Here is a 14160-nt window from a genome sequence, read left to right as displayed (position 1 = left end):
ATTAGTTGCTGGCTCATAAAACTTCCCACAGAACTCTGCTCTTACTTCTCTGTCTACCAACAGAACTGACCAGATCAGTTCCACAGGAAGCTGAACTATAAAGTGGAAAGGGGGCTGAATACTGGAGCGACCACACAAATCCCATCAAGATGAGCCTCCTCATGGACAAGCAATGGAGGTTTCTCATGCTGAGCCCATAAATCCTACAGTTTCTGAAAGAGTTAGCTCTGACATGAACCCTAAAGCCATGAATCATACTGAAGTCAGAAGTATTACTATTCTCATTCTTGATCCTCATGTACTTTTTATTCTTACTGCTCATGGTTAAATTTTTTAATTATTATAAACACTTCCTATAAGCGAATTCAAATCTTCATTTAAATGAGGACAAGAAGGATAAGACTCTCTTGATTCTGGTCCATAAAATCATAACCATTTCAGACATATGTGGATAAAGTATGTACCCATTTAAACTACACTCTTGGTAACTTCTACTTACAAAAGAGGTGATTTAAGTCATTTGTTCAAAATGTTGAGTAAATATTAAATGCAGGGCAATGCATTTTGTTGAAATTAAATTTGACAATTGTTAGAAACCAAATAGCCTAAGAAATAAAAAAACACAAACCTCTAAACTCTGTCTGTCAAGAAAAAGTGCTATAGTTTAGCATAACATCGCTATCCTAAACCCTACAGTGCTGATCCCTATACAGTTCTTTCAAGTGATGTCCTAAAGTTATGGTTTCCATCTTTCTGGACCCGAGGTACAAAGAGAACTGGACATGTCAAAATAGGATGAAGTTTTTAATAAAACTTATGTAACTCAATGGACAAACACAGAAACAGAAAATGGACAAAAACAGAGGGTATGAAAATTTTAATGACTGCCCAGACATGATCTTCATTATCACTGACAAATTTTGTAACATTATAAACTGTAATAAAGACTTTTGAAAAGAAGTTAACATTTTAATAATCATCCTCCCTGGAATATCTCAAAGAACAATTGTAGTAAAGCCTTGGGAAACACTGTTGTTTGTACAGTGTAATTAAAACCTAATGACAGGTGACCAGGGGATTGGAGGATTTCTATCTCTCTATGATATAAAAATAAAAACCAGGATCATTAACTCTAAAAAGATATGTAAAAATGGAGACAAATAGCATGGAAACCCAAGAACACAGATATGTTTTTACATTCTACAGAGTTGGTTATAAAATATGTGAGAATGGACAAAAATCAAGCTCTTACATTTCAAGAGATAGAAAGTCAGCCTTTCTCCTCTTCCTAAAATGTGTGACAAGCTGTCCCAAAAAGATACAAATGTAAGCATGACTCAATATCTCCCTCCCCTCCCCCTCTTTCTCTGATATTCACCATTATGGTAAATATCATTCCTCAGTGAGTGCAGTGAGTTTCTTTCACTCATCACAGGAAGCAATTTAAATGCATGAGCCACTCCATCAACATCAATTCTAAACTTAGGACAGAATGTGGCCCAGCAAAGAGTATCAGAACTTAACCTACTGAAGTACTACCCTAACACAAAACTACTTAACAAAACACATAAAGACAAAATGCAATCTCTTAATTTGAGAGATTAAAAACTAAGTGAGATTTTTAGTAGGACAAAGTAACTCAGACCAAATTTTACAAATTACAGTCATCGTCGTATTCTGGTCTTTACAAAATCATCAGTCAAGACACATGCTTTCACTCAGTATAAAAATGCACAATGAGCATCTACTGCATCATTTCATCCCCTTAGTTGATAAGATATGGCTGCTTGAATTCAAATTCACAATCACATCCATACTTTGGTATTGCAGTGTAATTTCACTAAACTAATTATATGCAAAAAAATGGGTAACAACACTCAATGTGAAGACACTAAGAAATGAACCCACTACATGCAACTGGTAATAAAATCTCCAACACATACTGGCACAACACTCTGTGTGTGTGTGTGTGTGTGTGTGTGTGTGTGTGTGTGTGTGTGTGTGTGTGTGTGTGTGTGTGTGTGTTGATCCTACAGCTTGAACTCAGGGCCTAGTCACTGTCCTGTTTTGTTGCTCAAAGCTAGCATTCTGCCACTTTAACCATAGCTCCACTTCCAGCCTTCCGGTGCTTAACTGGAGATAAACATCTGATGGACTTACTTGCCTGGCTGACTTTAAGCCATGATCCTTATACCCCAGCCTCCTGAGTAGCTAAGATTCCAGGCATAAGCCACCAGCATCAGCCCTTTGGCAAGACTTTTTAAAATCCAACACAGCTTTTAATTTCTAGAAAACAAAAGTACCCAAGGTCAAATATCAAGAAATCTAGTCATCAGTAAAATTGTGAAAAATGGCTGGGCATTGATGACTCATGCCTGTAATCCTACCTACTGACAGGAGGTAGCACTGTTTATCAAACAAGGCGAAGATCTGAACAATGGACTTTACCAGACAAGAAGAGACTTTTTTTCTTTTTATTTTATTTTACTTTATTTATTTTTTTTTGGGGGGGGGGATCCAGTCGTGGGGCCTGAACTCTGGTCCTGGGTGCTGTCCCTCAGCTCTTCAGCTCAAAGCTAGCATTCTACAACTTGAGCCACAGTGCCACTTCCGGCTTTTTTCTTTTTGCTTATGTGGTGCTGAGGAATCGAACCCAGAGCCTCATGCATGCAAGGCAAGCGCTCTACCACTGAGCCACCTTCCTAGCCCCTTTACTTTGTTTTTTTAATTATCTTTAAGTGATTGTACAAAGAAGTTCCCATTCTACAAAACAGTATATGAGTACAAAGTGTCTGATAACATTGTCACCCATCTCTCTTAACCCATCCCTTCTCTCAGTTTTTTTCTTTGAGATTAAGTGATTACACAAATTTCACATATTTCACAGTACTGTGGAAGTTATACTTAGAGTCACAAACACATTTTAACTTTCACAAGGCAAACTGTCATTATCATGGTCTATACAGTTTGTGAATTCTATGAGCTTTGACAATACAAGTTATTTTTTCCACATTAGGTGATGTTTACATTTCTTTCCTTTTGCTCAGTGTAGGCTGTTCCCACTTATTCTGTTCCTCAAGAAGAGACTTTTAACAAGGAGAACACAAATACACACAAAGTACCAATTGTCTCTCAGATACCATGTTATCTGGCTCCTGACCACAGGACTTTTCAAGCTAATCAGCAAGACTACTTATCCCATTTTACCTCCAGAGAATGCTAAGACCAAAATCCAAAATGTTACAAAAATCTTACCTCTTCTAAGCATCAATGTGATGCCATGGTAGAAAATTCTCCATCATGAAGCCTTGTTCCATGAAAAAAATTATTTAAAATACTGTGTAAAATTACGTTGAAGCAATGTGAACAAAGCATATATGAAACATAAATCAAAAAAAGAAACCTAAATCAATTCTGTGTTTGGACTTGAATCTCATTCCCAAGATGTCTCTTTATGAATACAATAATATTCTAAAATTTAAAAAAGAAAAAAAAACTTCCATTCTCAAGCAGATTAGATAAAGGATACTTTATCTGTATAAGCTTTGAGAGTAAAAGTAACTCTGGAGATCACCAATAACTAGTCTGAAGGCAGGCATTCAAAACATTATCGACTATAGATCTGGAATATCCTCAAAGGTCCATGTTTTAAAAGGTTGGTACCAGAGTGGTGCTATTGGAAGGTGATAAAATCTTTTAAGAGGTGGGATCTAGTTGGAGCTTTTAGGTCACTCAGGACATGCCCTCAAGAGCATGTCTCTTTCTCTTTCAAATCTCCATAACATCCAAGCCATGAAGAAACCATTCTTCCTCCATCACACACTCCTACCATGCCACAGGCCCAAAAGCAACAGAGCCAAGGATCATGTCCTAAAACTGCTACAACTCTAAACAACTCTAAATACAACCTTTTTCTCTTTTTAATTGGTTATTTCAAGTATTCTTTATGATAGAAGCTACCACACTAACTGCAAAAGAAACTTAAAACAACAGTGAAAAGAGAAAAATATAAAATAGAATGGGAACACAGTTCAAGAATGACAAAAGAAATTTTCAGATCAATGTCAAGATCACTCTGTCAAGAAGCTAAACCACACCACTGAAACAGGCCTCAGGAAAAAGTTCAGAAAGTACAAATTAAAAACTGATCCCAGGAGTTGGTGGCATGGCTCAGGTGATAAACTGATACCCAATGAGCAAAAGTGGCAAATACCAAGTGAGCCCCTGTCTTGGAAGAAAAAAAGAGAGAGAGAAGATCCCAGATACTGAGCTCAGAGTCAAGACCTAGAAGCTCAAGGCCTGAAAGATGAGAAGACACCTGAGATAACTGGGATGTCTAAACTTAAAAAAAAAAAAAAAAAGTCCACAGAAGAAAAGAGCTCAACCAAGGAGCGGGCACTGATCCAAGGAAAGAGGAACTGCAGGGCTGGCTCCAAAGATTAAGAATGAAATCTGAGCATGGAAAAAATCTTTCTATCTAAGTTCTATCTAAGGACATCGAACAAAGATAGGAGGCTGCCTCTGACACAAAAAGAAAAGGAAAGGAAACAAAAACAAAAGTAGCTGGCCTTCAGGAGAGTAAAGAGACTATGTCAACAGAGTATTTATTCATCAGAAGAACAGCACAGCAAAGGAGGGACATTCTTCCACAGGAACAACATGACCTCAAGCATCACCCAGGGAAAGGCAAGGTCAGGCCAGTTACACTCATCATGAGAGGGACCAAACAATACTAAGACTATACTACTAACAATACTACTATGTATTGAGAATGGAAAAAAACCTGTTCTTAGCCGGGCACCACTGGCTCAAGCCTTTAATCCTAGCTACTCAGGAGGCTAAGATCTGAGGATAGTGGTTCAAAGCCAGCCTGGGCAGGAAAGTCTGTGAGACTCTTTATCTCCAACACTGTAAACTACTCAGAAAAAAACAGAAGTGATGCTGTGGCTCAAGAGGTAGTGAACACAAAGAGGCCCAGGGACAGCACCCAGGCCCTGAGTTCAAGCCCCAGAACCTGCCAAAAAGAAACAAAAAAGAAACAAACAAATAATTTAGCTGAGCACCAGTGGCTTCATGCCTATAATCCTAGCCACTCTGGAGGCTGAGACCTGAAAGATTGAAATTTGAAGCCAGAAGAGGCATGAAAAGTCCACAAGATTCCATCTCCAAAATGACAAGCAAAAAGTCAGAGTGTTAAAGAGTGTCATCCAAAAACAAGAAAGCCGAACAAGAACATAAAATCATGAATTCAAGTGCTAGTACCAGTTCTAAATAACTACATAAATCCAGGTGCCATTAGCACATGCCTGCAATCCTGTCTACTCAGGAGGCCGAGATCTGAGGCTCACAGTTCAAAGCCAGGTGGAGCAGTTGAGTCAGCGAGACTTACCTCCAATTAACCACATATATAGAAAAGCGGGAAGTGGAGCTGTGACTCAAGGGTTAGAGCAAAAAAGCTCAGGGATAGGGCCCAGGCCCTGAATTTAAGCCCGAGGACCAGCACAAATACAGACATACATGCATTATTACACAAATAAAGTCACTGCTTTAAAAAAAAAAATCATGATGCATCAAGTACCCCTTGCTAGTTAATGTCCTTCCCTCCTCTTCATGACTACCTTTTCCTGTCTTGCAAACCCGACAGCTCCTCCAAGCCATCTGCCTAACTCTTTTCTCAAGTTTTAGAGTGAACTGCCTGTCCTGATGAGTTTCCCTCCTTTAGCATCTTTACTTTTTATGCCACTCAAAAATGCTCACAAAAGTCCTTGCCAACATGACTAGTCACATCCCAAAGCTGAACGCAGTGGACACCTTTTCACCACCATTTGGTGGGACCTCTCTGTCCAATTTCCTCTCCCTCTTGGGAAAGCCTTCCATGTAACAACCAAAACCCAATAAGCAACCTCTTTGCCCATCCTCTCTGCTAACTGCTCTTTACCACCACGTTTTTTTTTTTTTAGTGAGACAGTCTGAATACCTGAGATTCCACTTCCTAACTCCCGCTCACTACTAAATACAAGTACAGGTGGACCCCCTGGCTCTGATCCACTGTGTTATTACTGTATTGTCTGTCACTGCAGTGCCTAAGTTACTGATGACCTCCTGGCTGCCAAGCATTCCCTCTTGGCGGGGGTTCCCTTGGACATCATGACCTCCTCTTTCTCAGTCTAGGTATATGTGTCTTTCACAGATCTTTGTACCCCATTCCTATTCCTACTGTGTATCTGCTCCTTGAATAACCTATATGTTTCAACAGCCTCCACTAACAAATACAGACAAGGACAGAGGTCTTCACTGCATCCAGGTCATCTCAGGGCAAAAGAAATGCTTACTGAATAATAAGGCTGTTAACGTAAGTATTTAGTACCTATTTGAAAAAGGTATGCTTCAAATAGAGGGGAAAAAAATGAAATTCTTATCTCCTTCTTAAACAGTCTCAAGTATTTTCTACTGAGCACTAACTGTACAACTTCTCAAAGCTCGGTCTGACTAGACACAGCCTCCCTCATTTCCTGTTCCATGCTGATTTTCCTTAGTCATCTCTTCACACAGGCTGTCCTCAATCCACACTTAGATCAATTCCTTCTCAGATAATTCCTCTTGAAGGCTTTTCTCATCTCTCTGAACAGTTTCCAAGTTCAGGTCTGTAGCCCTAGTCATTTCCTGTTCCACACCAATTTTCCCATGGTACAGCAACCAACCACCAAAAACTCCTCTTTACAAAGAGGAAGCCATCAATAAGAAGGGAGTATGATGTCATTTAGAAACTTCACTATCTTGAGATGGTAGTGACCTGACTTGTCATTGTGCTTTCTTCAACGATTTAAAATATCCCCATCTCTCTATCCTTGCAGCACCTCAGCCTGTGCTAGAATCGGAACTCTCAAATTTCCATCTCCATTCAAGATATCTCCTGATATCCAGATCCCTAATGCAGCCAGCAGAACACCATGTCCCACACATACTGAAATTTAACCTAAGTGTAATACACCATCTTCCCCACCCCAGCCCAATGTGCGCTGTTAACCCCCATTTAAGCATGAAAGCATGGTGCCATGGTCAAATCACCCACAGCAACCAGGCATTCTCCTAAAACTCTTCCTCTCCCAGTTCCTCTGCCTCATGCATACTCATCCAAGGACCAACTCCCAGAAATTCTATTAAACTTTCCCTACTTCCAGACTGCCCCGCCTCCACTTGAATCCATTCAACAAAGGATATATCTTACCATATATCTTTTGCTCAGAATATCTCACTTGACTCCTATTACCCATAAGTGAGTCCAAACCCCATAGAATAGGATTGCCTACAGAGCATGACACCTAATTATTCTCCTCCTTCACTACTTACTACTTCCCTGCCTCTGCACCCTATCATACTATCATGCTAAATTTGTGTTGTTTCATTAGTCTAATGTATCCTGGCCAACAGTTTGTACACTTCTTCCTTATCTCAGACTTTGACCAATTCCCTCAGATTTAGCTCCTCCAAGAGGCTTTTCTCATCTCTCAGACCGGTCCCTGAAGTTTAAGTTCAGGTCTGTGATACTCCTTTGCACTCCCATAGATGATCCCTTTCAGGGCCTGCGGGGTAACCAATGGTTAGAATGCCTAAGACCTGAACAACAAGCTCATCAGTGGCTAACAGATATCTGTCCTATTTACCACTGTATCCTCACTGGGCATTACAAATAAGGTGTACTATAGTACTGAATCAAGTGAGGTTCATCCATCTTTCACTCACTTATTACTGGCTCTATCAAAGTACTTATCATATTGCATTGTAATTGCCTTGAAAGATTATGAACATCTTAAAAGCTCTCCTCTCAAATGTTCATCATCCCTGGTTGTAAAGGAAATGCAAATAAAAACAACCCTGAGATACCACCTTACCCCAGTCAGAATGGCACACATCCTAAATTCAGCCAACGACAAATGCTGGAGGGGATGCGGAGAAAGAGGAACCATATTGCACTGCTGGTGGAAATGTACACTAATACAACCACTTTGGAAAGCAGTCTAGAGGTACCTCAGGAAGCTAAATATAAACCTCCCCTATGGTCTAGCCATATCACTCCTAGGCATCTACCTTGACCAGGATACAAGGACACATGCACCTTCATGTTCATCACAGCACTGTTCACAATAGCCAAGATATAGAAACAACCCAGTACAGATGAATGGATTCAAAAAATGTGGTACCTATATGCAATGGAATATTATGCAGCCATTAGAAAAGACAAAATAATGGCATTCGCAGGGAAATGGATGGGACTAGAAAAAAATCATTTTGAGTGAGGTAAGCCAAGAGCAAAGAGATAGATGGCACATGGTCTCCTTGATATGTGGATGTTAAGTACAATAGGTAAGGAGATAGAACAAAGTAAACAGGATTCTAGAAAAAAATACATTAAAAAGATAAATGAAGTGAACCCCGAGATATAGACACAAGAGGTCTCTCTTTGTTGTTGTTGTTTTTAATGTACTCTGTGATTTTTTTTTCCTTTGTATGTTCTTCCCCCTATGGTATATCCTCTGTTGTCACTGTACTTGATTTGGTGCCCTGCATCTTGTAAATACATTTGTCTAATTTGGGGAGAGGAAGGGGAATAACAGAATGCTGAAACAAGGTCACAGACACCCATTGCAACAATGATACCCACAAGACAGTATACTGGAAATGAACTTTACCACTCTGGGCGGGGAGGGGGGGAGTGAGAAAGGTGGGATGGGAAAGAATAGTGGGAGAACAAGGGAAGGGATAACAACGCTCTACAAGAAAAGTACTCATTGCCTTACTCATGTAACTGTATCCCCTCGGTACAGCATCTTTACAATAAAAAAAAAGCTCTCCTGGCTTATTACTGCAACCCTAGCAATTAAAATAGTGTCCAATACTTAACAGGAATTCATTAATTGAATTTCAAATATAAAAGGTCATTAAAAGGCAACAAACTGGAAGGAAACACCCTGTAATATTAAGTATGCTCTCCCCTGAAGAAACAAATATGGCAATAAGAAAGGAGAAAGAAAATAAAGACTAAAATTTAGTCCATGTATCTAAATACTGATATTTAATTTCTTGTACAATGTGCATTAATTATCCATATTTATGAAGTAAACTATTCCTGAATGGCCAGCGTAAGAGTAAGTCACGGGAAAGTGGTGCTGTGGCTCAAGCAGTAGAGCGCTTTCCTTGAGCTGAAGAGCACAGGGACAGCACCTAGGCCCAGTTCAAGCTCCACAACGGACAAAAACAACAACAACAAGTGGAGCTATGGCTCATAGCGGTAGAGTGCTAGCCTTGAGCAAAAGTGCTCCAGGACAATGCCCAGGCCCTGAGTTCAAGCCCCGCAATAAAAAAAAAAAAAGATTAAGTCATGGGTAAAGAACCAGTCTTGAAGTAGAATGCATAGACCGGATGCAGCATTTGATTCCAAATGCCCCAAAGTAAAGCCTATGCCCCCCCCCACACACACACATACACACAAAATTGACTTTAAAGTAGTATTCAAAAAAAAAAAAAGGCAGCAGTAGGCACAATGGCTCAGGCCTGTAATCCTAGCTGCTCCTGAGACAGAGAATCGAGGATCCCAGTTTAAAGTCCAAAAGACTCCTATCTCCAATTAACCAACAATAAAAGGCTGTTAGTGGAGCCATGGCTCAAGTGGTAGAGCACCAGCCTTAAGGGAAAAAAAAGTGAGAATGTTCTGGCCCTAAGTTCAAGACCCAGAGCCTGCACTTAAAATAAAAAGACTAAGAAGAGAAAGTGAGTGATTTAAGATTTATATAGCAATGTTGAACTACTCCCAAGTGAAAATATAACCTATATTCTTCAAAGAAAACTCTTGGAGTCTAAATACCACGAATAATGCCCATAAATATTCTTTATGCTTCTTTTTATACTTAAAATAGACAATTATTTTAATCAAAAGATCCCAAAAACCAAAAAAAATTGCTTGTCACTGGCAGGTTTCTATAGAAACTGTAAAGTATGTCTACAAAGGCAACCCCACAATAGAACAGGGTCGTCAATGTGGTTGGCATGACCACTTAGTAAACTGTGTTCCAGCCTTATTTTCAGAATTTTTGTAATTAGTGAAGCACATCAATGACAATTAGGTCATAAACAGATGGAAACTGCTACAAACTAACTTCGTATGAGCTACTGGAATTCTAAGAACAATTTTTATATGTACATAGTTCTAAAAACAAGTTTATTTACACCATTTTAAAGCAACACAAATACAGTCCAAGCAGTAAAACAACCAAACTTTCCAACCGAGCTGTAAACATCTAAAAAGACATAACTTGCACGCACATCAATTCAGGGGATCTTTTAAAATGAAGAAAAATGAGTACTTCGAGGAGGAAGCGGAATACAATGAGAACTGCCTTTGGGAAAGGTCAAGCTAGCTTTCTCTTGTTTAACCTCTCAAGAAGATAAAAAGAACTGGCTGTAAAGAATCACTGCATTGTTTCTCTACTAGACAAGGAAAGTTTGGTAAAGTGTATACAAAAAGAAACAGCCAGTGTTCAATAGAATTTTCCCTAAAAGAGACAGAAAAATAAGTGTAACACTTCTGCACAGTTTTGACGGCGTGGCAGACATTTTAAGTTTTAGATGATCCTAACTTTTAAAATACAAAGTATCTCAAAGGTTAGCCTCTCCCCTTAAAAAAATGTACGTTCCCAGCCATAAATCAAAATATCAGGTCTCATTAGGCATTTGATTTTACAGCTTAGACACACACACACACACACACACACACACACACAGAGCCCTTCTCATTTTGAAGCGTTTGAAAACTCAAAAACCATGACTGGAAGAAAACAATCAGATATTAAAAGGAGTCGTCAAATGAGAAAGGATTCCTTATGCCACCTAACAGCAGCCAAGATAACCTGCCCCCTCTTCATCCCTGGCGCATCGCAGAGTTTGCTGTTAATTAAGAACTCTCCTCTCCACCAGGGAACTAACTACCCCTTGCAGAGAGGCCAAAACAAGAAGAAAGCGTTGTAGCCCTTGGCCTGTTAAGTGGTGAAGCAGAGGGTTCTGCGCTCCCTGAGGCTCTGGCGCGGAGGCTGCGGGAGGCTCCGGCGCCGCGGCCCGCGTCCAGCGTCCAGCGCCAGGAGAGTCCCGGGGGAAGGCGCACGCAGGCGGCGCACCTCTCTCCCCTCGCGGAGCCAGCGCGCCACTGGCGGGCTGCCCTGCCCTCCCTCTCGGCAGTCGGACAGCCGAGTTGGCCTCGAATGCCGGGAACCCCCCGCGACCGACGACAGCTCGGGAGAAAAAGAGCTTACAGTCGCCACGGACGCGGGAACCAAGAGGGCGCCGCCGCCGAGGCCCGGGCAGGGCAAGACCCCGGAGAGAGTGAACACGCGGGGCTGGGCCAGATGCGAGCCACGGCGCGCGGAGCCAGAAGGGATGGAGGAGGAGGGATGGATGCCGAGATCCCGGCCGCGGGGTGGCCGACAGCGTCGTGCGTGGGGCTCGAGCGGAGGCCCGGGTGCCACCTGCAGGCGGCTGTCCCGTACTCGTGGGGCGCGCACCGGGCAGCGGGGGTGCTGGAGGGTCGGGAGGGCGCGGGAGAGAAGGGTGGCCGGGCCGCGAGGCTAGGACGGGAAGCCCACCAGGCGCGGGAGCCCGACAGGAGGATGCAGCCGGACTGCGGGGCGGCGCCGCGGCCCGCAGTGGGCCCGGCCACCCGGCCAGGGCGCGCGCGACGCGATGCAGCAACTTCGCTCCGCCGCGGGGGGCCCGGCTCCTGCTCCCCCGGCCCCGTCGATCGGCTGGCCCGGAGGAGGGATGGGCGCCCGGACCGGGCAGCCCAACTGGCTGAAACCCGTACTCACCGGCCTGCAGTCCCACCGCCGGCGTCGGGACTGCGATCCGAGCTCCATGGTCCCGCCGCCCCGCGGTCACCCGGCGGCCCCCAATCCGCACCGCACCGCACCACACCGCACGCAGCGGCGCGAGCGACGCCGCCTCCAGCCCGGCCACGGCCGCGGCCACGCCCCCTCCCGGCGGGGGGCCCGGCCGGAGCCGGAGTGGGGGGGACTCAGAGCCAGCTGAACCAATCAGTGCCCCCTCGCAGGACCGCTTCTCCAGGATTGGCGAGCATACAGGCCAATGGGGAGCCAGCAGGAGCGCGGAGCGTCGGCGCCGGAGGGCGGGGGATTGCGGAGGAGGTGGCTCTTTACCCTTAGTCCTCCGCCAGTGCTTGGGAATGAGGCTTTGAGCCCAGAGCCTCTCTGCGCGGAAAGGTGGGGAGACTTAGGGCCCAAGTTCCCATCTGGGGGCTCTTGCATCCCCCTGATTGCCATGCCCACTGAGGTCTCTTTGAGTTTCCACCTATGCCTAATCTCACCTGGTTTTCGTGGGGTCCTGAAAGCTGAGACATCCTGCAGGGTTGAGCTCTGACACCCTTGAGAGGATTACAGCCCTGTTTTTAACCCTGTGTTTTATGCCCTGGCCAAATCCAAATCCATTAATACTCTGCCTTCAAAACCTTCCCATCTTCCCACTCGGAAGACTCTCCTTCCCTTTTAATTGGCCCTATCTCCAATATGTGACCGTTCTAATGTGGGGAAAGCTAGTACCTATGAAAACAGGGCATTCCTGAACCTCACCAACCTAGCCCTGTCTGTCTTGGTGTAACATAACCAGATGGTGCCAGACGACTGAGGCGGAAACAGATTTAAGAAGAGAGAGGAGGAAAGGAGAGGATAGAACAGGCAAGGTATGTTCTGGGTCCCAAAGGAAATGAGTTTTAGAGCATTGAATATAGATGCTGTTTTTATCTTTGTTTGCATGTCCTTTTTTAATCTAAAAATAAGATCACAAAATGGAAAGACATGGTGGTGGGGCAACTACCTTGAAGTCCCAATAACGAACCCCAGAGAAATTAATTCAGTTGTTTTTGCAGATACATGTCAATAATCTACCTCAGTTGTAGCTAATAACACCCATTAAAAGCTGTAGGAAATGCATAGTCGCTAATAATGGTAGCAAAATCTGCACCCAGAAAGACAGAAAAACCATGCGCCCTTCTTTAAGTCTAATGTATTGATCTACATTAGTTTCGAAAGAAGAATTTTTAAAAGCTGTTTTAGCGAGATGGTGATGGTTCACGTCTATAATCCTAGCTACTCAGAAAGCTGTGATCCTCAGATCTCAGCTTGGACAGCTAGGTTGGACAGGAAAGTCTGTGACACTCGTATCTACAATTAACCAGTGAAATTTCAAAAGTGGAGCTGTGGCTCAAGTGGTAGAACACCAGATTTGAGCACAGGAAAGGGAAAGTGTGAAACCCTGAATTCAAGCTCCAGTGCTTACACACACACACACACACACACACACACACACACACATAACTATTATAATCTAACATATACTTAAGTTTCCAAATCGTAGTATGAAATACACTGATAATTCAGGTAAACAGGATTTTCCTGAATAATTATAGTGTCCTTGGTATTTGAAATATTGATACTGGAATTATAAATTTCTCCTGAATCCAAAGCTGAATTGACATTCAAATTAAAATTGCTTTCCTTCATTTCATCTTCACTTACCCAGAGGAAGAGCTGCCATGTCTGTCTATATTTAGGTCATTGATTTCAGAGATCAAGGATAGGAAACCAACAGGGTGTTTTCAGAGTAACTAATAACATTTTACTGGTTCTCTCTTCAATAACCCCTGCCTTACCTAAGCTGTTCCAAGACCCACCAGTAATCCTGAATCACAGAGTCCTAGAATATTCTAGTTTGGTTCACACAGATCAGTTTTCTCTCTACTTAGATCTACATTCTTTGAGAGTATTTATTTTATCCTCTTTCCTTGTCTCATAGTGCCTTGTACAATACTGAATGTGTAATAAGTATAACTCTATCTTTTGTATATAATCATTGCCTGTGATATAACAAAATTATTTCAAATACCCTACATCTCCTATTCATTGAAATACAAATTTGCTCAAAGTAGTTTTGTTAAAGCTGGTAGTGCCAGCCACTAGTTGCTACTTCAACCTTAGGAAGTACTTGAAAAATGTTGCTGAGTCAGAGAATACAGTACCTTAGTTCCCTGCCACAAGAACTTGACTAAGATACTTAGATAAAGGCATATCATATCTCAAAACAAGACATCTGGAGAGAACA

The 14160-nt window shown here is 42.6% G+C and overlaps 1 protein-coding gene across 2 annotated transcripts in view; it reads right to left on the bottom strand.

The window, feature by feature from the left end:
* Wasf3 (WASP family member 3) overlaps nt 1–11948 on the bottom strand; it is a 118549-nt gene extending 106601 nt beyond the window's left edge. For both annotated transcript variants that reach the window (XM_042685819.1, XM_042685820.1), the window contains exon 1: nt 11856–11948. The gene's annotated coding sequence lies outside the window, so the exon portion shown is untranslated. The remainder of the gene's footprint in view (nt 1–11855) is intronic.
* Nucleotides 11949–14160: the final 2212 nt, after the last annotated feature.

Source organism: Dipodomys spectabilis, unplaced genomic scaffold, assembly GCF_019054845.1.
Source record: "Dipodomys spectabilis isolate Male_0828 unplaced genomic scaffold, ASM1905484v1 ptg000095l, whole genome shotgun sequence".
NCBI classification, from domain to species: Eukaryota; Metazoa; Chordata; class Mammalia; order Rodentia; family Heteromyidae; genus Dipodomys; species Dipodomys spectabilis.
The sequence above is the reverse complement of the archived record's forward strand: the minus strand, read 5'-3'. Positions and strand labels throughout refer to the sequence as shown.